This window comes from Lynx canadensis, chromosome B2 (assembly GCF_007474595.2).
Source record: "Lynx canadensis isolate LIC74 chromosome B2, mLynCan4.pri.v2, whole genome shotgun sequence".
NCBI classification, from domain to species: Eukaryota; Metazoa; Chordata; class Mammalia; order Carnivora; family Felidae; genus Lynx; species Lynx canadensis.
This window is the reverse complement of record NC_044307.1, coordinates 42,355,564-42,380,652: the sequence shown is the minus strand read 5'-3', so window position 1 is coordinate 42,380,652 and position 25,089 is coordinate 42,355,564. Positions and strand designations below refer to the sequence as shown.

Genomic DNA, 25,089 nt, shown 5'->3' with positions numbered 1-25,089 from the left:
TGATGGCATTTCCAGAAAACTTCCTTTGCCCCCACAAAAGGACCTGAACAGCCCTATCCAAACTTTTGAACACTACAGTTATGGGATGCTATACATGATGATCAAAGCAGTCAGAGGGAGAGGATGAATGTGTCTTCCCTTCAGCACGTTTGTAACATAGCATCGTTAGCGGTTGGCGGATCAGTAAAAACCACGGAAGTACCAGAAGTGCTTTGAAGGATAGGGATAGAAAAGTGTTGAGTGTATTACCTGTCTATATCAATGACAGGGCTTCACGGCTAGGAAAAATTTCTAAAAGGTAAAATGACTCCAGGATAGATCTCCTTCTCCATCATTAAATGTGGCAGAATTAAAAAAAAAAAAAATTACAACTAAATGTAGTGAAAACAGAAAATTACAAGGCAGAGAACACAAAAGAATCAAGGTTAAACAGCATTCCATGAGGCTAGAAAACCTGCAAAATATCACTCTTGTTTATAAATCACTGATTTAGCATATGACTGCATGTCGAATCCTTTCTTTCCACATACTGAAGAATCCTACATTCAGCCTTTAAGCATTCTGCATTTCTTTGCCAGTCCTGTAGCTGAGTATCTTGTTCCAGTCGATTTCCATGCAGGTAACCGGAAGCTGCCGGCACAAGGCCTTGAATGAGGTGTGTGACGTTGTTCGATAGTTTTCACTAATTGCTGTCTGATGTTCATTTTCTGCATGCTCTATGATTTTAATAAACTCCTTGGCAGTTTGGACTTCATTCGAAACAGTTACTGAGTCTTGTACATCTTTATGACTAACCAACTGAACATTGCCACCTTCGTAACAGTGAACCTGAATCTTAAGCACTCCAACAACCTGGGCTGTAGGTCGTATGATGGTGAACTTCCACTCTGATCTCCAATGACCATTCCAGAAGGTTTTAGGCTAAAACTGGTGGCTTTCAACACATGCAGTAATGATCTGTTGCTCACCTATAGTTTTAGCGTAAACAGTACGGAAGCCATTGGAATAATGATCTTTCACATAGGCCCTTAAAGCACTGTCACAGGATTCTCTCCAAGACTTCAGGCCTCCATCTACGTCCTCTGGCTGGGGGTCACTTGCTTCTTTCTGTCAATGATCCAACGTAAAGGAAATTTTGTTTTTTGGATCTAAAAATCTGCTATTGCCCAGGTCACCGTGTTCTGTAATTAAGACCTGATCTTCATATCCTTCTATCTTCACAGACGTGAACTGACCCGTTATACTGGGCAAATGCATGTGCTGCCCCTTCCCTGAGGAGATTGTCATTATTAAGTAGTAGCCAGACATCGTTGAACACTGCATTAAATTCCCCTGGGGGTGCATGAGTGATGAATTTAGCAGCTATGTGTACCCTCTCCTCACCCACACCCAATCCTCAAAGTTGGCTGTCTTGGGCTACTCTCCCTTCTCCCATTTCCATGCACCCTCCCTGCCCCCTGTGTGCTTTCCCTTCTGCAGGCTCTCTTTCTACATAATGCACTCAGCTCCTGGAGCATAGTGGAAATGCCTGGAAGTTTACACCCCGCCCCCCAAAGTAGCTCTTAGCCAACAAATGGAGTGCAGGTGAGAGAGGGCTCAGTTCCCTTGGCATGGGGAGAGCCCTGAGGTGTAACGTGCACAGCAGAGTCCCCTGCAGGACAGGATGAAGCCAGCCTCTGCACCCTTGGTGGGCCTCCCCTGCCTCCCCCAGTCTCTCTTCAGTGTCCCCCTGGCCCCTGATCCCCCTGGGAGCACTGCTTTAGGAAATCACGAGCTGGGATTCCCCATCTCAGGACCTGCTTCTGGGGAACTTGACCTAAAGCCAGGAGCACCTACAGTATCCCAAGCTCTGTGCAAAATGCTGAGACAGACCGTGATTAACAAGATGTGGTTCCTTCCGCCAACGAGCTCACAGCTTGGTTGGGGCTGATCCTGACAGCAGTGGTAACGCTAAGAAGCCAATGTTGCACACCTACTATGTACCAGGCACCAGGCTGAACACTTGACATACCTTACCTCATGAAAACCCCCTAACCTAGGGCCCCTGGGTGGCTCAGTCTATTAAGTGTCTGACTCTTGGCTTTGGCTCAGGTCACGGTCTCATGGTTTGTGAGTTCGAGCCCTGTGTCTGGCTCCACACTGGCAGCCCCGAGCCTGCTTGGGATTCTTTGTCTCCCCCTCTGTCTCTGCTCCTCCTCTGGTCTCTCTCTCTCGCTCTCTCTCAAAATAAATAAATACATAAATAATAAAAATATATAAAAAAAAAAAAAACAACAACCCACAACAACCCGTAACCCTCTGTGAGGGGATGGTATTATCACCACCACTTTGCAGATGAGAAAACCGAGGCCCAGAAGTCACCTAATATGTGGTCTTGCACTTCAGTGTGGAAATGGCAGCACTCACCCAGAGCCCTGGCTTCTGCTCCGGAAGTCCGTACTCCTGACCCACCACTACACGGTGCGGCATTTTTTTTGGCAGAGGGCCACGCTTCAGGAGGAGGGGGGAGGGGGTGGCCTCAGCCGCTCCCGTTCGGTAGAGGACAGAGATTCTCCAGGGCCCACGTGGTGACTGGTTGTGAGGGTGTTTCACAAAGAATTTGTTGCTGATCTTGGTTAACCATTTTTTTTTTTTTTTTTAGGTTTATTTATTTTGAGAGGGGGTTAGGGGCACAGAGAGAGAGGGGGGCAGAGAAAATCCCAAGCAAGCTCCTCACCCAGTGCAGAGCCTGACGCAGGGCTCGATCCCGTGACCACGAGATCATGACCTGAGCCGATGTCAAGAGTTGGTCATTCAACTGACTGAGCCACCCGGGTGCTCCCCTCTTGGTTAACTTTCTGTGAATGATACTAATTAAGAACAAAAATAAATAAATACAAGCCCATCTTTCTGACACAGTCACTCCCTGCCCACTCCCTGCTTTCCAGAGCAAGAGATGAGTGGAGGTCCTGCCCCGGGGCAGTGCGGTCTGCCCCAGTCGAAGAGCCCATCCCATGGGTTGTGGTATAAACAGGGTTCTAGCTGCTGCCTTGCCCGGTCTCTACACCATCTGGGCTCCCAGGAGCTCTCAGGCTCTCATGGCAGAAGGAGCTGTGGCCATTGGCCTGTGCCCTTTTGTGATAGAGGCCCCCCCTCTTTACGTCAACGGCCACCAGACCCCTGGGGAATCAGAAGAACTGTCTCAGGAGAAGCCAGACTGTTGCCCTTGGAGAGTATACTGGGGTGGCTGAGAGCACAGACTCAAGGCAGACCGCCTGGGATCAAACCCTAACTCTGCCATTTACAAGCTGAGTGACTTGAGGGAAATTACTTAATCGTTCAATGCCTCAGTTTTCCCATCTGTAAACTCTGCCTTGTACACAGCAGGCACTATACAAGCGTTGACTGCTTTTACTACTGTCACGAGAGGGGTGTCCAGGCCTGCCTAAGACTCCTGACTCACCCAGCAGCTCTTGGCAGAGCCCCTGAGTCTGGACTTGCTCTCCTGGACAGATGTCCCTGGACCCCTCTGTGTACCTGGAGGGGGTGCAGGATAAAGGCTTCTACCTCCCTCTTTCCCCAGCCTCCCCCCTCTGGCTTGTGTCTCACCCACGTGGAGTTTCTGGTGCTCCTCTGAGTCAGAGGTCCTGGCAGTGGGACTGGGAGCTTGAAGGGGACTGTCCCAGGGACCCCACCCTAACTCGGAACGAGGGCACTCTGTCGGCCTACAGGCCTCATAGTGAGGGAGGGGGCAGCTGGCTCAGTGTTCTGCACCTGTGACTAAGCCAGCTTTGCCACTATCTGACTGTGTGACCTTGGCCAGCTCCTTCCCCTGGTCCTGGTGACAGTGTGAGCATTTATGAAACACTGCCTCCAACTCACTGGTCCTCATCATACAAGCAGGGAGGCAGAGGCAGCAACAGCTGAGTAACCACAATATGGACAGGGAGACTTGGTCAGGGAGGGGCTGGGTCAACAGAGATGGCTCCCCACTGATAAAGCTGGACCCCCCGGGGCATTTCCTCAGGCAGGTGCTGTAAAGGTGAGGAACCTAGGCCACAAGCAGGTAGAGCCAGAACCAGAGCCAGCTCTGCTTAGGCGTGGCACCCGTGCCTGACCCTTGGGGCTCAGTGACAAAGGCCAGGTCTGGGGGCTCAGCTCCCGGTGACAGGACCATGCCTCTGTCCCACTCGTGGTCCCTGACCAGTTAGGCAGGCTGAGAAGATGCAGGAAGACCGGGGCCACACGGAGGGGGGGGGACAGTTGCGGGGGGTGGGGGCTGTGTCTCCCCTATCAGACTGGGAGCTCCCTGAGCTCAGGGGCTACTCTCCTCAGATGATAGACTCTCTTAGGGGGAACTTTTTCCTTTTTTAAGTTTCTATTAGAGAATTTGCAATCACAAGTAGAGAATAAAGCATAATGAACTCCCATGCACCCATCCCCAGACTCAGCAGCCGTCAGTTCATGGTCAGTCTGGTTTCATCAACCCCCTATCCACTCTCCCCTGCCCCCACCCTTAGATGATTTTGAAGCACACCTCAGGCTGCATATCATTTCACAGATGTTTCTTTTTTTTTTATGTTTATTTATTTATTTTGAGAGAGAGAGAGAGAGAGAGAACGAACAAGGGAGGGACAGAGAGAGGGGGAGACAGAGAACCCCAAGCAGGCTCCACAGCTGTCAGCACAAGCCTCATGGGGGGCTTGAACCCACAAACCATGAGATCATGATCTGAGCTGCAACCTAGAGCAGGACACTTAAGTGACCGAGCCAACCCAGATACCCCTGAATGTACATCTGAAGATAAGACTCTCCTTCCAAGAAAAGTACAAAGCCCCTTAATCATAGAGACTTTGGGAGGTCAGGGACTCACTTCTCACTTCCTCCAGCTCAGGGAACCCCACTGCCATAGGTTCGAGGTTCCTTCTGCCTCCATTTCCAGGCATGAAAGATGCCCACGCTGGGTGGGCTCGAGGTGTGCAGTGGATTGACTTGGGCCAAGATCCTTCTCTGCCAGAGTGGAGGGTGACCTCTGAGGTCAGCAGGGCTCTGACCCACCTGCATGGGGCCCTTGGCTCCCACCTGTGGCCTATGCTCAGGGCTTTGGGGGCCATCCCCCTTTGTGGCCCTCGGGTACAGACTTAGTGGCATCACTGGCCTGTCTAGTTTGTGCATATATTCCTTTCAGCCCCCACACCGCTCCTCTCCCCCCTCACATTATTGGATGTGGATCTTTCCATTTGTATGTTTCCTGCAAATAGGCACTGTTTTTTGGAACAACTTCGGTTAATGTCATTGTGTCACAATCTCCTTTGCTCAGCACTGTTTTAAAATCTAGCCTTGTTGGGGCACCTGGGTGGCTCAGTCAGTTAAGCATCTGACTCTTGATTTCAGCTCAGGTATGATCTCACGATCATGAGACTGAGCCCCGCATCAGGCTCTGCACTGAGCATGGGGCCCAAGATTTTTTCCCTCTCCCTTTGCCTCTCTCCCCCACTCTCTCTCTCTCCCTTTCAAAAAAAAAAAAATCTAGCCTTTTTGCTCCAACCTGCTGTCACTTATCCCATGATGTGCCACCCCACAATTTTCTGCCCACCCCCCTGGAGGGAATGAGCTGTGGGCCAGCTCTGCCTGGACCAGAGGGACCTGCCTGAGACTCTCAGTATTAGTCACAAGGGGAGCTGGCAGGGTCACAGGACACCTGGTATTTCACTTGACTAAGCATGGCCACCCCGATCCACGGTGTTCCCATCGGGCCTACGCCTGCCATGCAAAGGGCTCCGTGTCCCCACATCCCCACCAGTACTGGGCTTTATCCAGTTTTCTCATCTTTGCCCATCCATTGGAAAGAAGTGATGTCTGGTGATTTTCAGTACCTCTTCTCATGTGTGTTCGCTTTTGGGGTCTTGTCTCCCTTCACTGCCCACTCATATCTCTTGCCCATTTTGGCTGTAGGGTTGCCATCCTCCCGTAGCTCTGCAGATGCCCCTTGTATCATCTCATCTAGGTACTAATCCTTTGCAGGTTCTGAGATGGCCAGCCTCCGCCATCAGTCTGTCATCTTCGGGCACTTTGAAACCTAACTCCTCTCCCTCCTGCCGGCCGCCCGGCTCCTTTCTGAGTGGATGGCACAGGTGAGGCCCTTCTCACTGTCTCTGCCCTTTTGGTAAATGCCAGGCATCCGGGACAGGGTACAGCCTGCACCAGGAACTTGTTCTTAGCACGGGGCTCTCAGGCATGGGGGAGGGAGAGACTGGCCAGGACAGGAAGGCAGCTGCCCCAGAGCCCCGTCCCCACCCCTAGGGTGTCCTGGCCCCGGCAGATCTGGATTCAACTGGTTCCTTCGTTCACACACACAGCAGCACTAGGCTGGATCATGGTGTCGGACCTGGGTCCTCCAACTTGATTAAGACCCTGCCCTTGGCCTCAAAAACTCCAGCTCAGTGGAGGGAAAAAACAACACAACAAAACAAAACACACCCACTGACTACAGAGGTGGCTAGGTGGAGGCCTCAGAGAGAGGGCCCTGCAGAATGTAACCTGCACAACTGCCATCGCTGGTCAGGGAGGGCTTCTCAGAGGCAGTGCCTTTGGTCTGGGCTTCGGAGGAAGTATGGGTGTTCTCCAGGCCTCAGCAAGTGGGAATAGGAGTGGAGTTTTTCATCTTTATTTCCAGGGAATATGATTTCTAGGTCTTTCCCTTTCATGGAGTTGAGGGGTCTTTCTCCCTGGTTGTTGCTTCTGAACAGGGCCCAGGGTGCCTCACCAGGAAAAGGAGGCTGGCTTGGGGGTTAGCAGATCTGCCATCTCCGAGTAACCTTGGTCAAGTTCCTTTTTCTCGCTGGACCTAGGCCCCCTCATGTGAATGATGAGGGCCTGGGGTGGACAGAAGCACTCCTGGGACCTTTCAGAATCCCTGGAATGATGCCAACATGGCGGCAGTGGCTGTCTTGCCCTCTTCTTCACCCCCTATCCCCTTCAAGGGACAAGGACCTTGTGGGGAGGCTGCCCTGGGTCCATGGCCCCAGTCTCTCCCCGGGCTCTCTGCTCCCTAAGCCCCCTTTCTGCTAGGCCCAGGGCAGGCTTGACTTGTTTTTCAGGTTTGCCCTCAGAGCCTTTTGGATTTTCCTTGCAACAGCTCCTATGAGTCGAGCAGGTCCTGTGTGTCAGGCTCCGTGCTTGGCGTTTTGCTTCATTTACTTCCCACAGTGAGGCAGGTACTATTATACCACGGTGCTCAGAGAGCGTAAGCCACCTGGCCAAGGTCACCCAGCTTGTACGTGGCTGGACAAAGATTCTAACCCAGCTCTGCCTGCTCCAGGGTCCATTTCTTAATTGCCTCTGCTCACGCCCCACGGGTCCTCCCTTTCCTAAATTCCAGCTGCCCTGTTAGCATTCCCTGGCCAAGCCCTCTCTGTGCTTCTCCTTGATCCCAAACCTCGACCTCCACCTTTCCCAGATTTACTCCTACTTTCCCTTCTGCCTCCCCCCCTCCGCCTCTGCCCCCTTCCCTGCTAGAGCCTTGTCAGCCCTTCCAGGCCTCTCTTTGTTACTCTGCATCTCCCTGGAGTGTGCCCAGGAGCTGGGTGCCTGCACGGAGCCTGGCGGGGGGTGTCCCTGAGGTTCCTCATTAGACCCCAGCCCTGCAGCACCTGCTGGCCCTGAGGAGGGGCCGGTGGGGACTCTGGACCTCACATCCCCTGGGGTCACGCCCCTTCCTGAGGTCGAACAGGGTGAGCCATGGAGGAGGTCACGCTCTAGGAGGTCACGCTCTAGGGCCCAGCAGGGCTGGTGATCTGGGCCCTGGCAGCTGGCCTGGCATGTGCCCGAGGTGACCAGCCTGGAGGTACGTGCGTGTCCTGCTGGAAGCTGCTGGGTTATCAGAGGGGAGTGAATGGGCCGGGACAGCCCGTCTCCTAGGACGTGCAGGGACTCATGCCACCTGGGTGTGTCTGTGCGCGTATGCATGTGCCAGCTGTGCGGGTCCCTGTTGCGGGCCTGGTCCCAGAGGACAGGTGGTGGGAGTTCCGGAGTCAGCACTTGACTCCCCTGCTGCTAACAGATTCGGCACAGTGTCTGGGATCCAGCGGGAGTCTGACTCTTCCGCACTATTTTTTTTTTTTTAATTTTTTTTTTCAACGTTTATTTATTTTTGGGACAGAGAGAGACAGAGCATGAACGGGGGAGGGGCAGAGAGAGAGGGAGACAGAATCGGAAACAGGCTCCAGGCTCCAAGCCATCAGCCCAGAGCCCGACGCGGGGCTCGAACTCACGGACCGCGAGATAGTGACCTGGCTGAAGTCGGACGCTTAACCGACTGCGCCACCCAGGCGCCCCTTCCGCACTATTATTTTTATGGCTAGGAGCCCTCTTCTCCCCTGGGCAAAGCCTGTCTCCCACATGGGAACCCCAGCTGGCAGAGGGCCGGCAGTGGGTGCATGAAGGGAGCGCTGGGCCGGAAGCACAGCTGTGCAGGCTGTGTCCTGAGGCCACCCCTCTCCCAGCTGCAAAGACATGCCCCCTCTGAGTCTCAGCTGCTGCCAGTGAGCAGGACCAACACCACCCAGGACGGTTGCTTGGGGTCTGAAAGGAATACTGGGGTGTGCAAACTGTAAGTGCCACGGTGCAACATGAACACGGGGGTGTGTTGCCAGCCGGGATCTTCTATTTCCACTTAGCACTGTGCTTGGCCCAGGAAGGGTGATCGACAGATACCACCCCCGCAACGACCTTGAAAACAATTTGCCTCGGCCCCTGAGGTGTGGAAGATGATTGGGTGAGGAGCATTGCGTGAATGAATGAGTGAACGGATCCGTGAAGGGACATCCATCTCTGCAGGTGTTGAGACAGAAGGCTATCCCACAACTGCAAGGTCACGGGGTGTGGGGGGTGGGGGCTGAACCAGAACCAGATGCCTTTTGAGGTGATTTCCCACTGCAGGTCCTTTCCAGGTTCTGTGACTGGAGCTGAGTTTGTCCCCTTTCTTTCTTTCCTTCTTTCTTTCTTTCTTTCTTTCTTTCTTTCTTTCTTTCTTTCTTTCTTTCTTTCTTTCTCTCTCTCTCTCTCTCTCTCTCTCTTTCTTTCTTTCTTTCTTTCTTTCTTTCTTTTTTAAAATTTTTTAACGTTTATTTTTTTTGAGAGAGAGAGAGAGAGAGTGAGAATGGGAGGAGCAGAGAGAGAGGGAGACATAGAATCTGAAGCAAGCACCAAGCTCTGAGCTGTCAGCACAGAGCCCGATGTGGGGCTCGAACCCATGAGTAGTGAGATCATGACCTGAGCCGAAGTCAGACACTCAACCGACTGAGCACCCAGGGGCCCCAAGTTTGGCCCCTTTCTAAGAGACTCTTGTTCCCAAGTCTCCCTGCTGCTGGTGCTGGGCTGGGCACAGTACCTTGTCCCACACAGTCCTGCCCTCAGGGGTTCTTGGGACTAGAGCTAGCCTAGAGCTAGCTAGCAGAACAGGGGGCCTATGAGCTAGCAGAACGGGGCCTATGTAGGACCTCTGTGATGGGCCAGGGGAAGGCAAGGGAGGGGAAAACATCCTTTGGGAGGTCAAGTCTGAGTGTGTGCGTGTTGGCACCGCCAGCCCTTTGTAGAACAGCCTGGAAGGCTTCCTGGAGTATAAGTTTTGAATCTCAATGAGGGAGCCAGTGGGTGGCCCCTGGTCCCAGCCATCATGGCCTGTGGACTGGTATGTACCCGCCCCCTGCTTGCTCAGCCATGCCCAGCCCATGACCCCGATGGCAGGGGGGAGGGGTGCCCAGCTTGGGGGCAGAGGGACTCTGGCCCAGGTAAGTGTGGGAGCAGGTTTTGGTTCTTGCTGGCTCACTTGGGTAGTCTCTTGGGAAGCTGGAGCTTCTGGTGTGGTTCTGATGCTACGTGACTTGGCTGGTTCTAATCTCTTAGACCCCATTTCTTCCCTCACAAATGCCCGGTTAGCAAAGGTGATCACCCAGGCCCCCTGGGACTCTGGGTGGGGGGTCTGTTGGGAGCTACCTGGCCAGCCCAGCCCACAGACCTTGTGCCCTGAGGTGATCTGGGGGTGGTGGGGATTTTCTCTTTGTAAGCTGCCACCATTTGGGGGCTGGCAAGAACCTCCAGCAAAGTTTATTCCCTGGAATCTGCTCCCTCCACCCCCCCTCTCCTTCTGCCCCATTTTGTCCCCTCACTGTTACATTCCACAGAAGAAAGCGATCCTTCACTCAAGGCCTGAGGATTATGGGCCAGAGAGAAGCCTGTGTTGCCCTGGGAACACTCACGTAGCCCTTTCCCACCAGTACCCTCCTCCTCCTCCTCCCACCAAAGGCTGGGGTTGGGAGTTGATCCTGGCACACCCCAGCCCGAAGGAGCAGCGGGGCATTAGGGGTTCGGGGGCTGGTCAGTCTTTTCCTGTCTCCCTGGGGGTCAGCGACCCAGGGTGGGGTGAACTGGGTTGAGCTTCTAGTGGGCCTTCCCAGGAGGTGGCTAGGGGCTAGGTCCTGGGGTCTCCATGTGCCTGGGCTCCCCTGCCCCCTCACTTCTGCTCTGACCCCCTCCCCTCCCAGGCTGAAGCCCCCCTATCCCTACTAAGCTGGGGATTTCCGCAGGCTGAGCCAACCACCTGACCCTAATTATGGCGCCTTCATCCTGTTGGGGTTAAGCTCTCAGTGGCCTTCCCTGCCCCCATCACAGTGGCCAGGCCTGGGGTCAGAGATTCAGGAGGCTCAAGCCTGCTGGGCCCCCTCTGGGAAGAGCTGATGGACAGTATTCCCCCCTGGGGCCACAGAGGGGTGAGGAGGCAGCTTGCCCTGGGGGTCTGGGTGGACACCTTAAGATGTCCAGAGAACACTGGGGAAGGAAGGCGTGGTTTCTCTGGAGAGCCCTCAGGACAGGGAGCTGTCCTGCCCTGGGGAGCTGACCTCTGGAGGGCAGGGAGGTCTAAAGATGGAAAACTCCCAGAGGCCACAATCTCAACCCTAGCTTCATTTAGAATCACCTAGAAAGATTTTTAAAAATACCCATACCTCAGCCCCACTCGTACTGACACTGATTTCATCAGCCACGGCTGGGGCAATCATTGGTATTTAAAAAATTCTCCGGGGCACCTGGGTGGCTCCGTCGGTTGAGTGTCTGACTTCAGCTCAGGTCATGATCTCATGGTTCGTGGGTTTGAGCCCCGCGTCCGGCTCTGTGCTGACAGCTCAGAGCTTGGAGCCCGCTTCACATTCTGTCTCTGGCTCTCTCTGCCCCTCCCCCACTGTGCTCTGTCTCTCTTGTCTCTAAAATAAATAAACATTATTTTTTTTTTAATTCTCCCCAGATAATTCTCATGGAGGGAGGGCCAGTTTGAGAATCACTGCTCTATCCAACACCCCACTGCCCTCAAGCCAGCAGAAGGCCCTTGAGGGAGGTCACTCCACTAGTTGGGCAAGGCTGGGTTGGAACTTGGTGTTTCTAACCCTCTGGCAGGCCACTTCCTCTTGGCCTCCTCTGTCACCTGGAGGCTTACCAGGTGTCCCATTCATTTCATCATTTAGATCCTCTAGGAGCTGTGTGGCCCTGAGCAAGTTGCTTAACTTTGCTGTACCTGCTTTCCCCTGCTGTGACAATAGGCCCTAGTGATACAGAATTGAATGAGATGATGCCTATAAGCCCAGAATGCACATGGGGGGAAGAGTAACCTTCATCTTTCTGCTTTCTGCCTAGGGCCAGGGCAGGGGTCTGGGCAGAGGGCCTCCTTGATCATCCCACCCCTCAGGCAGTGTCAGAGTCTCTCTCAGGTGGAGTGAGGGGTGGTTTTCTAGAGGTTCCTTGGGCCCTGGAAGGGAGGTGTGAAGTGGAAGGAAAGTGCTGGAAAGAATGGCTCCCTCTCTCCCCAACCTCTTGCCTTTCTTATTGTGTGTCACTGGTATGGGTCCTGCAGCTGACAGGAATGGCCGTCAGGTTGTCACCCTCAGCTCATGCGTGAAGTGAAGGCACCACAGGAAGGGAAAAGGAGCTGGCTGGAGAAGGGAGGAGGACCCATCCCTCCCCTCCCACACCCCCTCTGGGAGTGGGTGGCTTGGAGAGGGCCCGGGATGGGGGGATGCTGTTAATTTCTGCAGGAAGGTGTTGTACAAGCCTCATTTGTCTGCCTTCAGAATTCTCCCTCCCATGCTGATAGCAAATCCCAATTCAACAGGTTCTTTATGGGGCAACCTGCTGCACACATAGGGTAATTTTACTGAACACCTACTATGTGCAGACTCTGTACACACAGTTGGCCATTCAGTATTGACAACAACCCTCTGGGTTAGTACGATTATTAGTCCCATGTTATAGACAAGGAAACCGAGGCTCATACTGGTTATGTGTTGGGCCTGAGGTTACCCAGCGGGACAAGGATTGAGGGCTTTCTGGAGCCTAAATTCTTTCTCCTACACCATATTACTACCAGAGAGTCCTAGGATAGGTTAACTTGCAGCAGGCTTCCCATTGGGTTTGGAGTGGATGTGGCCGGTGGCCCTGCTGTCTGGCTAGAGAGGAGCTCAGACAGGTCATGCTGCCAGCAGGCAGAGGAAGGAACCACATCCACATCCACTGGGGTGGCTGGGAGTGGAGTCTGGATTCGTGTGGGTATTGGACATGCGCAGGGCTGCACACACAGCAGCAATGAGAGGTACTCTGTCTGCCCATGTGCTTCTCTGAGCAAACTCCCCCACCCAGAGTTACTTCAATTTCTTTAACCTGTCAATTCCAGGGGCAGACTTTGTTCATCCAATACACTGTCCCTGGCTTCCTGCCCTCCTGCTGGCCTCTGTACTCACCACTTCTCAAGGACAGATACTAAGAGGGACAAGACAAGCCACCCCCCCCCACCTGCAGTCACCCCACTTGAAGTCTAGACCAGTGGTCTCCAAAGAGTGTTTGGCCATGCTCCCTAACAATTAAAAAAACATTATTGAGAGACACTAGTAATATAAGCATATTTTTTATGTTGTTTACCTTATAAACCGCACTCAACCTAAGTGAAAAGAGGAGATTAAAAAAAATAGAATGCCCTACTATTTTCCTCCTGTACCTCTGTACTCATATACACACAATACTTTAGCCCCAACTGTTCTAGGAGATGAGAGGAGGGTGTTTGGTCCAAACTCTGCTCAAGATGAATGTGTGGTCAGCGTTCCAGAACACCCTTGCCCACCCCTTCCAGGCCCTAGCAATGGAAGGGAGAAACTTCAGGGACAGCAGGTGGAGTGTGGGCAGGCAGGAAGCAGAAAGCAGGGCCATGTCTGAGGAGAGATCCGATAATCCAGACAAGAGGCAGGTTTTAATTTTCAATCCTGATGCTGAAAATTTTGTGATTGCTTTTTACACTGTCTCAGGACATACAGGACCAGGGCACTGTGCCCCAGGTAGTATCTGATTTCATGTACTTAGGTAGTTCTGTCCCATTTCCAACAGTTTTAAAACCATGCCATTTCCCCCCTTCCCAGAGGTTGGGGAACATTCCACCTACTACAGGAAGGAGAGAGCCCATCTGGGGAAGCACTTAGGTGCCCCTTCTCTGGGGCTGCCACCTCCACTGTCCCTCCTGGGTTAGAGGCCCCTGTGTCCCCCTCACCCGGGTAGATCCTCATGTAGGGCCCAGCACTTGGGGGACCTCCATGATGTGGGTTGCAGGAGAAGAAGGGCGTGGGCCGCATTGGGGTACAGAAGGGAGCCCCTCTATGAGGCTTAAGAGAAGCCTTAGAGAGAAGTCTTAAGTCTTAAAAGAAGCCCCTTCCCCCCCAACCCTGTCTGGTGCTGGAGAAGACCAAACGGCCTGTGAAGGCATCTGTCTGCCCTTGAGGGTAGCTGGCCCAAGACGGCAGCCATTATGGCTGGCCTGGTGTGGGTGCCTTTGTGAGCAGAGGCTGGGTGTCTGTTTCTGTAGTCACTGGGCCGCTTGTTCTGTGGGGTGAGGGTGTGGGGGTGGGGGCACGTACGTGAGGCTGGCACGAACAGCCTCACCTACCAACCGTATTCCTGCCAGGTACAACCAGCTACTGCGGCTGCCCGCCGTCCGCCTCCTCCCTTCCCTGGGCATGGCCAAGCCGGGGGGCAAATGACTTGGCGGGTACCTCCCCTTGCTTGGACCCACTGGTGCAGGGCGGGCTCACCTAGGGCACAGGCAGGACTCCCAGCTAGGTGGGTGCTCTGCCAACACCGCTCCCCGGCTCCCGGCTCCCGGCCAGGAGGATGGGGGGAGTGAGGGCATGGGAGGGGGCTCAGGGCAGAGATAATGCTCCCCCCCAACCTCCTCTCGAAGGCTGTATGCGTAGAGCAGGGCAGAGGGGTCTGAAAAGAAGGTGGAGTTGCTCTCTTTAGGGCCAGGAAATGATTTCCATGCAATTAGATGCAAACTCCTTAATGAGTTTGCAATTAGGAGAGGAGGCTGCCAGGCCCGGGCAATGCCTGCGGTTTTATGAATGGGCCTGCGTGGGGTGGGGGTGGCGGCGCGCCGGCCCGCCCCCACATTTCCCTGCCGCTGCGGCCGCGACATGCCGCGGCCGCACGTTGCTGCCTCCCGGCCCCGCCGCGACCTGGCCCGCCACCAGCGGGTCAGCTTGCTTCAGACGGGGCTCCGGAGGCTGTCGCCCAGAGTCCCCGCCACGCCGTCCCGCCGTCCCGGCCTCCCTCCCACCGCCGACGACGCGTCGGGCCCGACGACACGCCCCCCTGGGGCCCGGCAGGGGCTCTCCCCTCTGGCGCCCCTTTCCCCGGTTATTGGTTATTGGAATGGCTTCCCGAAGCAGGAGGCAGTGAGGTTAGCCTTCAGGCCCTGCTGCCCTTAGGGTGGGCAGCTCTGGGAGGTCACTGACCATAGGAGGGGGGTGGGCCCCCAACTTGGGAGGGCAATGACCTTGGGAGGGATGGAAGTATAGGTGGAGAGGAGAGAAACCAGTTCCAATTCAGATTGCACCTCCCCAATCATGCCAGTTCCCCCCTGCCTAACCTCAAAAGGCCTGTTCCCACCACCCAAGGCACCTGCTTTTTTTCTGCAGCTCTACTGCAGGTCTGCTCTGGGCCTTGCTCTGACCTGGGGCCAAAGAGTGGGTCTCCTGGGTGGGTGGTCAGCTCTATTCAGAAAGAGACTCAGCAGAGTTTGAGCCCTATTAGGACACAGACCCATCCCCTCCCCCTACTGCTTTCAGAGTAAATTACTAATTACCTCCAATTAAAGCGCCATGCTCTCTGTTCCCTCCTGGGCCTCAATCCCCGCCCCTGGGAGTCCGCTTCACCCAGGCTAGGTCTGGAAGGAGGCCTGGCCATTAGGGTGGAAGTCTGGGAATCAGTGAGTGGAGCAGGGGAGGAGAGAAGCCCACAGAACCATTTACTTTTGCGGAGTGGTCTGGGTAGCCAGAGCCTCCGCCTTTCTTGGGGTCTGGGGTACATAGGCCCATGTGGGGCCTGATGGTCGAAAGCAGTGGGCCACCTTTGGAGGTTAAGACCGGGCCAAGGACCTGTGCAGATACTGAGGCCCTGAGGGTGACCCTCCTCAGAAAAAGCAACTTCAGGGACAGATTCTAGGAGCTGCCAGTTCTTGGGGCACCTGTTGCCCTCCCTTACCCGACATACCAGGAGGCACTCCAGGATGCCCAGGCGTCCATCCAGTCTCTCCTCCCTCTAACCCAAACTCCTCCAGCTACAGCAGTGAGAAGCCCTTCATTCTTTTTCTCCTGCCCATTTGTGGCCCTGAAGCACAGGCCCTAGCACTAACATGGCCCACACCACCCTGACACTGCCCTGACACCCCCCTGGCCCCACGTGTGAGACGTGACGAGGAGGATGTCTGGCGGCCAGAGGCAGAGTGATGGGTTGTTGACCTGGCCTTTCCCGAGACAGGGCAGTACCACACCAGGCTGTGACTCAGGCCCCTACCCCACCTTGAGCCCCACCATGCCACAGACCTGGGCTTGGGCCATCCTTGTGTTTGGGGGGTGGGGATGGACGCAGAGGTTTGTCAGTTGTGGACTTCTTTTGGGGGCCACTTCTCCCAGTCCTGGCAGGGCACCACACACATCAGTGGGTGTGTGAGCCATTTAGGGCAGGGGCAGGGTTCCACACATGGAAAAGGCTGCCTCTGGTGTGTCCTGAGCCCCCATCTGCCAGCGTGGCTTCCCCTCCTCTGTCTACTGAAAGCCAGCTTAAAACTCCCCACCTGCAGAAGGCTTCAGCATGCCTCTCTTATCTGTGGTCAGTATGCCACTCTCAGCTGGCTCCTGGTTTTCACTTGTTTCTCTGACTCTTGTCCCCTTCTCCAGACCCTCTGAGAGAGTGCATCTGCCGAACTCTGTTCTTTCCCGCACTTCCCAGTGGCCAGCAGAGGGCGCCCCCCAAAGACTGAGGCACCAGGGAAGGAACAGACATCCGCTTCCCTGGATCCAGCTCTGTGCAAAGTCCAGGCTCATGGGTCCGTTTGTGTAAAATGAAACTGACCCAAGATGCCTTACTTCCTGAGGATCTGGACTTAACTTGTCAGCAGAGTGCCAGAGGTTAGACTGCAGGCTGAACCCAGGTGGCTGTCTTGGAGATGAACCCAGGTGGGCCCCGGGGCCAGGAAGGAAAGGATGAGGGAGCTGCCCCCTCCCAGCAGCCCTAATGGGGAAGGGGCACTGGACAATGGCACGTTTCCTCCCCTGTCCCTGGGAGAAGGGTTGGGAGGTGCCACAGAAAATAGCTGTTGTCCCACCCGGTGGGAGGGGCTGCTGTGGATATCTGGGCCACATTTGGATTCCTGGCAGGAGGGAGAGCTGGTCAATTTGGGATCCACCAGGGATCTAAGATCCATCCCTTGGTGGCCTCTCACCATTACATTTCTGGAGAGTTCTCTACGAACAGGTGTCTAGGGCACAAACTGGTAATACGGGTGAATTCATGCCAGTCTAGGAGGGGCCCTGACACTCATTTCTGTGAATGTGGCCCTAGGGCCCTGGGCAGCAGCCTGCTCTTCTGGGCCATCAGACCTTTCTGCCATCCTGTCAGGGTGTGCATGGTGAGATTCTGGCCTTCCCATTTTGGAAATACTGGGAAATAGGCTCTGTATTCATCCTGAACATTCACTTCCTCCAGGGACATAATAGAGAGGAGAAGGGGAGCGGGGCTACAGTATCTTTAGGTACCCCACCCTATGAAAGGGTGGGAAAGGCTTACTGTTGGGTCATCTCACACAAAAGCCTGGGAATGTTACTGGGACTGGGACGGGGCGGCGGGGGGGGGGGGGGGGCGAGGGGGGGAAGGGCGACGGGACACCAGGAGTGTTTCTTTCTTGGGTTTTGGGGAGGGGACACACGGAGAAAAACCCGATCGGCTAGGTTCCAGGACGCCCAATGCTGGGAACAGGGGGATGGCCATAATGGTCTAGCAGCAGCGGACGATGGCAAAGGAGGGAGGTGAAAGGGGTTAGCGATGCGCCCACCCGGGCTCTCCCCCAGCCCCTCTCCCCCAGCTCTCCCCAGCCTGGCCCGCCGCGGCCCCTCCTCCAGACCTGGCGCCGCCTCCCCCTCCCCTCCTCCTCCCCCTCCCACCCGGCGCTGCAGCTGCTGCCGACGGACCATTCTGCACGTAGCGAATGGAGGAGACGCACAAGGGAGGCCTCAAGTGCGCGCGCGCGGGAGCCGGAGCCGCGCGGGCGGGGGAGCGGCTGCGAGCGCGCGTGCGCGTGCGGCGCGGGCCCTGAGCGCGCGCGCGCCGAGCTCCGGAGCGAGCGGCTCCTCTGTGTGCCGATGTTGGGGATGCTCAGGGAGTAGGGCCTCCGCTGCTCCAGGCCTTCCCACCTCCCTCTGTCCCCACTCCAGCGAACCTCACCTCTACCCAGTCCCCTTTTCATCTTCCACCCAATAGCACGGTCCTTTGCTCATAGTAGGCGCTTCGCGATTAGTGGGTGCTGGAATGAATTGATTTGCTTGCCCTCCTCACCTCGGGGTCACTGCTCTACAGTCAGCAGGTTCCTAGGCTGGGGCAGGGGGTCATGGAGGGCTGAAAACTCTGGTTCCTTGGGGACTAGATTCAGGAGCCTATAGCCCTGCCTTTGCCCCAGTAGCTTTCAGCCTGGAGGCCCTCACCCTCCCACTCCTCTGTACCTGAATCCAGGGCAGGCCGGTAAGGCCTCTAGAGGGCCTTCAAAACCGGCTGTCAAGGAAAAATGCTTTGACCTCTATCTTTTCTGAGATGGGGAACTCCCAAGGGTGTGCCTTTCCCTGTCACCTCCTCCCACTGTCTGTCACCTGCAGACTCCCACTCCCTGGGGTGTCCTGCATGGGACTGGGCTCAGCCCACACCGCTGGCAGAGGTGTGGTATGGTGAACACAGAGTCTATGCCTTGACATAACCAGTGAGTGCAGGGAGGCCACGCCAGGCTGTGGCAGGCGGTGCTGGTCTTGGAAGTGTGTGCCAAGTCCCAGGAGCACCCTCCCCGTCCCTGAGCCCCTGATCTCAAGGGGCTGGTAAGTGGGTGGCTTGGGAGCTGTCCCTTTCTTCCTTAGTATCCTCACTCCACCCTCCCCGTGGCTGAGACATGGGATGAGGCCTCTTTAAGCTGTGCAGGCTTTGGGTAAGGCAGGGGCCAGGCTTTGTGAAGGGGTGTGTGGATAGGATTGGTTCCCTTTTGGACCTCCTGTAGTGGTAGTGGGAATGAGTAGAAGGGGGCTGGTGAGCGCATGGGGGTGACGGTGGCTGAGGGTTCTTTGTCACACACGTTAACTTGAACTTGCCCAAGTTTGAGCTCTCTGGGCTACATTTTCCTGTCTAATGGGAATATGGCATTCATCTCGGGGGGCTGTTGAGAATTAAAATGTAGTCTGCATCTCACATGCCTCACGTGTTGGGAGACAGATGCTCAGTAAGAGCTAAATCTTTTTGTATTATTGTGTGTAAACTGGCTGAAAGGCTGGGGACGTTTCCCTCAGCTGCGTCTCCACGGATGGAATAAATTCAAATCCCAGAGCTGGCAGCTCCCTGGAATTTAGAGGTGGGTTTTGAGAAAACTGTAGCGGAACCAGTAACATGTCATACTTCTGTCATCATCCAAGAATGAACCATTTCACATTAGTTTTCCAAACATTAATATCTGAGCCCTTAAAAAGGTATTTTGGAATGGAAATCACTAGTGGGTATTACACACTTTCCTGCCTTCTTAATCAGAGGTTACAGACCATGTGAGTCTTTATGACTCAGAGTTGTGGTTACAAATGTCCATCACTATCCTGGTTGTAATATAGTCTTGTTGGGGCCCCCCACTAAAGGCCCATTCCATGATGGCTACGTTTCACGGTTCTCGTGTCTCCTTTTTATGTTCCCTTCACTTCATCAACTCTCTCCCGATCAGCGGTCGCTTGCCCTATCAATCACCGTCACTTTGCCTGCAGACCACAACCCCACCTCATTCTTCACTGGTTTCTCTTCTGCTCTGGGTTGAGAAATTAGAAAATCACATCTGTTCGTGGATGTGAAAAACAACAAGATCTTTTGAACTTGACAAATTATATTAAAATTCATCTGGAAAAGTAAACATACAAAAGGAGCTCGGAAAATTCTGAAAAACAGGCATTATGAGGGGCGGCCAGTGCTACTAAAATGTTGTATAAAGCTCTAGTAATAAAACAGTTGGGTACTGGCACGAGAACAGACAGACAGATCAAAGGAACAGAATAGAGTCCAGACACACACTCATGAACAAATGGAAATTGAATATATGATAAAGGAACATGTTAGAGAAAAAAAAATGAATTATAATCAAATTAGACAACTTGCTAGCTGTTTAGGAAAAAAAACCCAGTTTTCTATTCATTATTTTGAAATAAGTCCCAGATGGACCAAATATTTAAATGTAAAAAGGAAATCGTAAAATTACTAGAAGAAAATATTAACATGATTAAAAAATACATATTTTTGGATTGGGGAAAGTATGACACAAAACATAGGAGTCACAAAAGGAAAGACTTGAAAAAATGGGCTGCATAAAAATGTAATATCTTGGTGCGCCTGGGTGGCTCAGTTGGTTAAGCATCTGACTTTGGTTCAGATCATGGTCTCGTGGTTCTTGACTTTGAGCCCCGCGTAGGGTGAGCTCGAGCCCTGCTTCGGGTGAACCCCACTTCTCTCTCTCTCCCCCCACTCTCTCTCCTTCTCTCTTTTTGCCCCTTGTGGGATTCTCTCTCTCTCCCTCTCTCTCTCGGCCCCTTGCTCACTTGCTCTGTCTCTCTCTCTCTCTCTCAAAAAGTAGTACCTTAAAGTCTAAAGGCAAATAAACCAGAAAAAAGTATTTTCAATATATATGACAGATGAGTTCATACAGTCAATAAGGAAAAGAAAAGCAAATAGAAAATTGGGCAAAGCACATGAACAGAAAAGGGAGTACTAATTGCCAATAAACAGGTGCAAATGCCCACCCTCCACCACAATACAAGAAATCAAAATTAAGAAACAATAAGATTTTTTTTTCCCCAATCTGACTGTGGATACAGGCATCCTCTGAGTTGGTGGGAAGGCAACAGCACCTGTGAAGGGGGTTGGCCATACACATGAGCAGAATTAATTCACAAACCATTGGCTTAGGGGTTCCACATCTAGGAATTTATCAGATACACTGTCACAAAAGTCACAAGTGTTCAAAGTATATGTATAACTGTGTTCACATGCAATTTTATTTCCAGATCTAAAAAAACAGGAAGCAATGTCAAGCCCACCCATAAGGCACTGATTAGCTATGTTATAGGGCATTCAAAGACCAGAGTAGTATGCGGTGGTTAAAATGAATGAGCTCCAGGGGTGCCTGGCTGGCTCAGCCAGAAGAACATATGACTCTTGATCTCAGGGTTGTCAGTTCGAGCTCCGCATTGGGTGTAGAGATTACTTAAAGATCAAATCTTTTTTAAAAAAAAGAATGAGGTCCGGCTTTCAGTGTCAGTATTCACTAAGAGTAAGAGCAGGTGACAGGACACTGCTTCGATGGTGCAAGTCAGCAAAGTGTACCCTCTTGGGCTGCACCAGCATTCAGCAGACCCCAAATCTTGGGTGGCCTCAGAACAACTAGGTCAGGAACCCTGGGGCTGGGGCCCAGAGGTCTGTTTTAGCACACGCTCAAGGGGATTCTGATGAATTTTGCATTTGAGAAGTACCGGCGAGGAGTGTGTCACTATTTGTGTTAAAAACGCTATTTGTGTATAAATCTATCTGCCCTCTGCTTCAAAAACTTCAGGGGTTTGCTCTGAGCAGATTGGGGTGAACTTTCCCTCCCCCCTTTTGTTTTTTTGTTTTTGTTTTTGTTTTTTGCTTCTGAACTCTTCAGACATTTTCTTCTGAGAATATAGTGGCTTAACTTTCTAAAAAAGTAGTTAATTGGGGCGCCTGGGTGGCTCAGTTGGTTAAGCATCTGACTTTGGCTCAGGTCATGATCTCGCAGTTCACTAGTTCAAGCCCCGCTTTGGGCTCTGTGCTGACAGCTCGGAGCCTGGAGCCTGTTTCTGATTCTGTCTCTCTCTCTCTCTCTCTCTCTCTCTCTCTCTGCTCCTCCCCCACTCATGTGCTGTCTCTCTCTCTCTCAAAAATGAATAAACATTAAAAAATTTAAAAAGATAAAAAAGTAGTTAATAAACAGGCTACCCAAGAGGAGAGACAAAATGTGGTCTATACGTACAATAGAATATTATTCAGCCTTGAAAAGGAAGGAAATTCTGACCCACGCTACTAACAAGAACAAACCTTGAGGACATGATGCGAAGTGAAATCAGCCAGCCACAAAAGGACAAATACCGTATGACTCCACTTTAATGAGGTACTAAACACATAGAAACAGAAAGTAGGATGATGGTTGCGGGGGCTGTGGGGAGGGAAGAATGAGGAGTTAGAGTTTAATGGGTAGAGTTTCGGTTGGGGAATGATAAAAAGACTTCTGGAGAAGGATGGCGGTAATGTTGCACAACAATGTGAATCACTTAATGCCACCGAACTTGCACTTTAAAATGGTAAAGAGGGTGAATGTTGTGTTCCCGTGTAATTTAAGAGCTGTACAAAGAAGAAAGCTACCTGACCAAGATGTTGGATAACGTAGGAATAGTGATTGAAGCCAGAAGGTTCTGTGAGAGCCTCCCTCTAGATTACAGTGTGAATTTGAGGGTTGGGCTTGACGACAACTCTTTCTGCTGCTGAGTCGGGTTGCAGCAAGTCTTGGCATCCGATAAGAGAGAGACCATGTCCTCGCCCACACAATGGGAAGTAGACCTAACGAACTCGCTGCCTTGAGAGCAGGCATAGGCTGAGAACAGGTAGAGATAGGAGAGCGGGCTGGGTGAAGACAGAGGCATGCTAGCTATTGGGGAAGCTGGGTCGTTTCTCCTTTCCTTCTGTCTCTGCTGAGACCCTTCTGTTGTTCCTTGGCTGCGGGCCGGGGCATGGCCGGCTCTCCACGTGGGTCAGGGCTCTGCAGAGAGTGTGGTGAGCACAGTGGACCGGAGGGAGATGGCTCGCGTGGGGAAAGGAGGGAGGGAGGGCAGGATGTGCTGACACTGGCAGGGCAGGGGATGGGTTTCTTGGGGACAAGCCTGTGCCCGGACATCCGGTTGCAGCAAGGCCTGTACTTGAAAGAGGGGTGATGCTAGGGGAAGGGGTGAGAGGACGGGACACTGGTCGAGCTGGACCTAGCACAGCCACCTGTCTGGGGCCCAGGGACAGAGGTTGGCACGACGGCTTCTGCCAGCCCTCCTGCCAGCATGGGGGAGAGGGTTCCTGCATCAGGCTCCGGAACTTCAGAGATGGTCCGTTCTGGCAGGTCTGCCTGTATACCCTCGACCCTCCCTCCCCAGGCACCAGGAACCTGGGGCTTCCAGGAACGGAGAAGGGGAACTTGTGGGCAAAGATGGGCCCAGAGATAAGGAGGCCTTGCAACCAGCCTGGTCAGGTTGGGGGGCAATACAAAGTGAAGGAAAGGAGGAGAGGATCTGGAGAATCCTACGAGCTTCTGTGTGCTCTCTAGGACTGGGGCCGGAGACACCAATAAGGCAACCACAACACTGAGGTCGGAGGCTTCTTGCCTGAATCCCCCACTCCTACCCCAGGGCTGGCCCACATTTATCAAGCTCCTTTCAGGAAGCCGCAGACCAGTCCCTGACCTCAGGGAGCTCACAGCCTGACTGGGAGAGGGACCACCCTAACTTAGGCAGAGTGGCCGGCTCACTCCAGGGCTGGACCCACCCCGGCTCTGCCTTAGTCCCAGGACATCTGTACAGTGGGGTTGGCATCTTGGGGCAGTCTCAGCCACGGCAATGCCCAATTCTCAGTACCAGGTGGGGAGGCACAGACTCTCTGATCCCACCAGCCTGAAAGTGGGGTGGCCAGTGGAACAAGGAGGGCCAGAAGTTGTTGCCTCCTCTGGACCACGCCAACCCCAGCGCTGCGTGGCCTCCTGGTTCATTTCCCTGAAAGAGATGTAGGAGGTAAGGAGTGGGATAGAAGACTGGGGAGAGCCTTGCTACGGGTATGGAAAGGTGACAAAGGGTCTCGAGAGAGATTCCAGGCCTGTCCGTCCTGCTTCCTGCTTCCTTCACTACCGAACGTACCCACTATAGGATGGGGTGGCCCCCTTGCAGTGACCCGCTGGGATAGGAGGCCTCTCCTCTCTGATCCAGGGGCCACCATGCTGGAAAAGGACTAGCTGAGGGGGCTGGGACCCACTTCTTGTGCTGATTTGGACTCACGGAAGCCGGAGCCTGCCCAGCCTGGCCTTCCCAGGCCACAGATACCCAGGCTTGTCTACTGCTCCCCAAGCTTGGCTTCGGGTCTAGGGGGAGCTGGATCTACCCCCCTGCCGCTGAGGGCAGCCAGATATGAGACGGTGACCCCAGAGAGTGCCGACTCTTTCATCTGGACTCCCACGTCCAGCTGGGCCCTGCACACACATCCTCTGGGGCCACCCTACCCTGCAGATGACTTATCGTGAGCTACTGGGGCTAGACTGCAGGAGGGACCACTCAGAAGGGTGGGTGGGTTGCCGGGAACAGGTTGCTCACTGAGGGAGCCCCTGCCAGCGAGGATAATTGTCGTCCTTCAGGATGGGAGTTTGTTGGGAAGTGGATCCCTGCTACCTCCAACCGGCCTGAAAAACCCAAATGATATGGTTGGTCTATGCATCACCCGTTCTAAAGCTAAAAGAGATCCAGTTCCGATCCGGAATGATGGGAAAGACACAGCCTTTGCCTTCATGGATCACAGCTGAGGGGGAGACACAGCACTGTCTTCAGGGAGACCTGGTCTGAGGGGGGAGACACAGCCCTGCCCTCAGGGAGCCACAGTCTGAGGGGGGAGACACAGCCCTGCCCTCAGGGAGTCCAGTCTGAGGGGGGAGACACAGACCTGCCCTCAGCAAACCCCAGTCTGAGGAGGGAGACACAACCTGCCTCAAGGATGCCAGTCTGAGGGGAGACACAGCCCTGCCCTCAGGGAGCCCAGTCAGAGGGGGGAGACACAGCCCTGCCCTCAGAGACCCCAGTCTGAGGGGAGACACATTCCTGCCCTCAGGGAGACCTGGTCTGAGGGGGAGACACAGCCCTGCCCTCAGGGACCCCAGTCTGAGGTGGGGGGGACCCTGGCCCTGCCCTCAGGGAGCCCCAGTCTGAGGGGGGGAGACACAGCCCTGCCCTCAGGGAGTCCCAGTCTGAGGAGGGAGACACAACCTGCCTCAAGGACGCCAGTCTGAGGGGAGACACAGCCCTGCCCTCAGGGAGCCCCAGTCTGAGGAGAGACACAGCCTTGTCCTCAGGGAGCCCCAGTCTGAGGGGGAGAGACAGCCCTGCCCTCAGGAAGCCTCAGTCTGAGGGGAGACACAGCCCTGCCCTCAGGGAGCCCCAGTCTGAGGGGAGACACAGCCCTGCCCTCAGGGAGCCCCAGTCTGAGGGGGGAGACACAGCCCTGCCCTCAGGGAGTCCCAGTCTGAGGGGGGAGACACAGCCCTGCCCTCAGGGAGTTCCAGTCTAAGGGAGGAGGCACAGCCCTGTCCTCAGCAAACCCCAGTCTGAGGGGGGAGACACAACCCTGTCCTCAGGGAGCCCCAGTCTGAGGAGGGAGACACAACCTGCCTCAAGGACACCAGTCTGAGGGGAGACACAGCCCTGCCCT

The 25,089-nt window shown here is 54.1% G+C and overlaps 1 pseudogene; it reads right to left on the bottom strand.

Annotated features, from left to right (window-relative positions):
* Window positions 1-277: 277 nt before the first annotated feature.
* Window positions 278-13,643, bottom strand: LOC115514917 (annotated as a pseudogene).
* Between the last annotated feature and the right edge of the window lie 11,446 nt (window positions 13,644-25,089).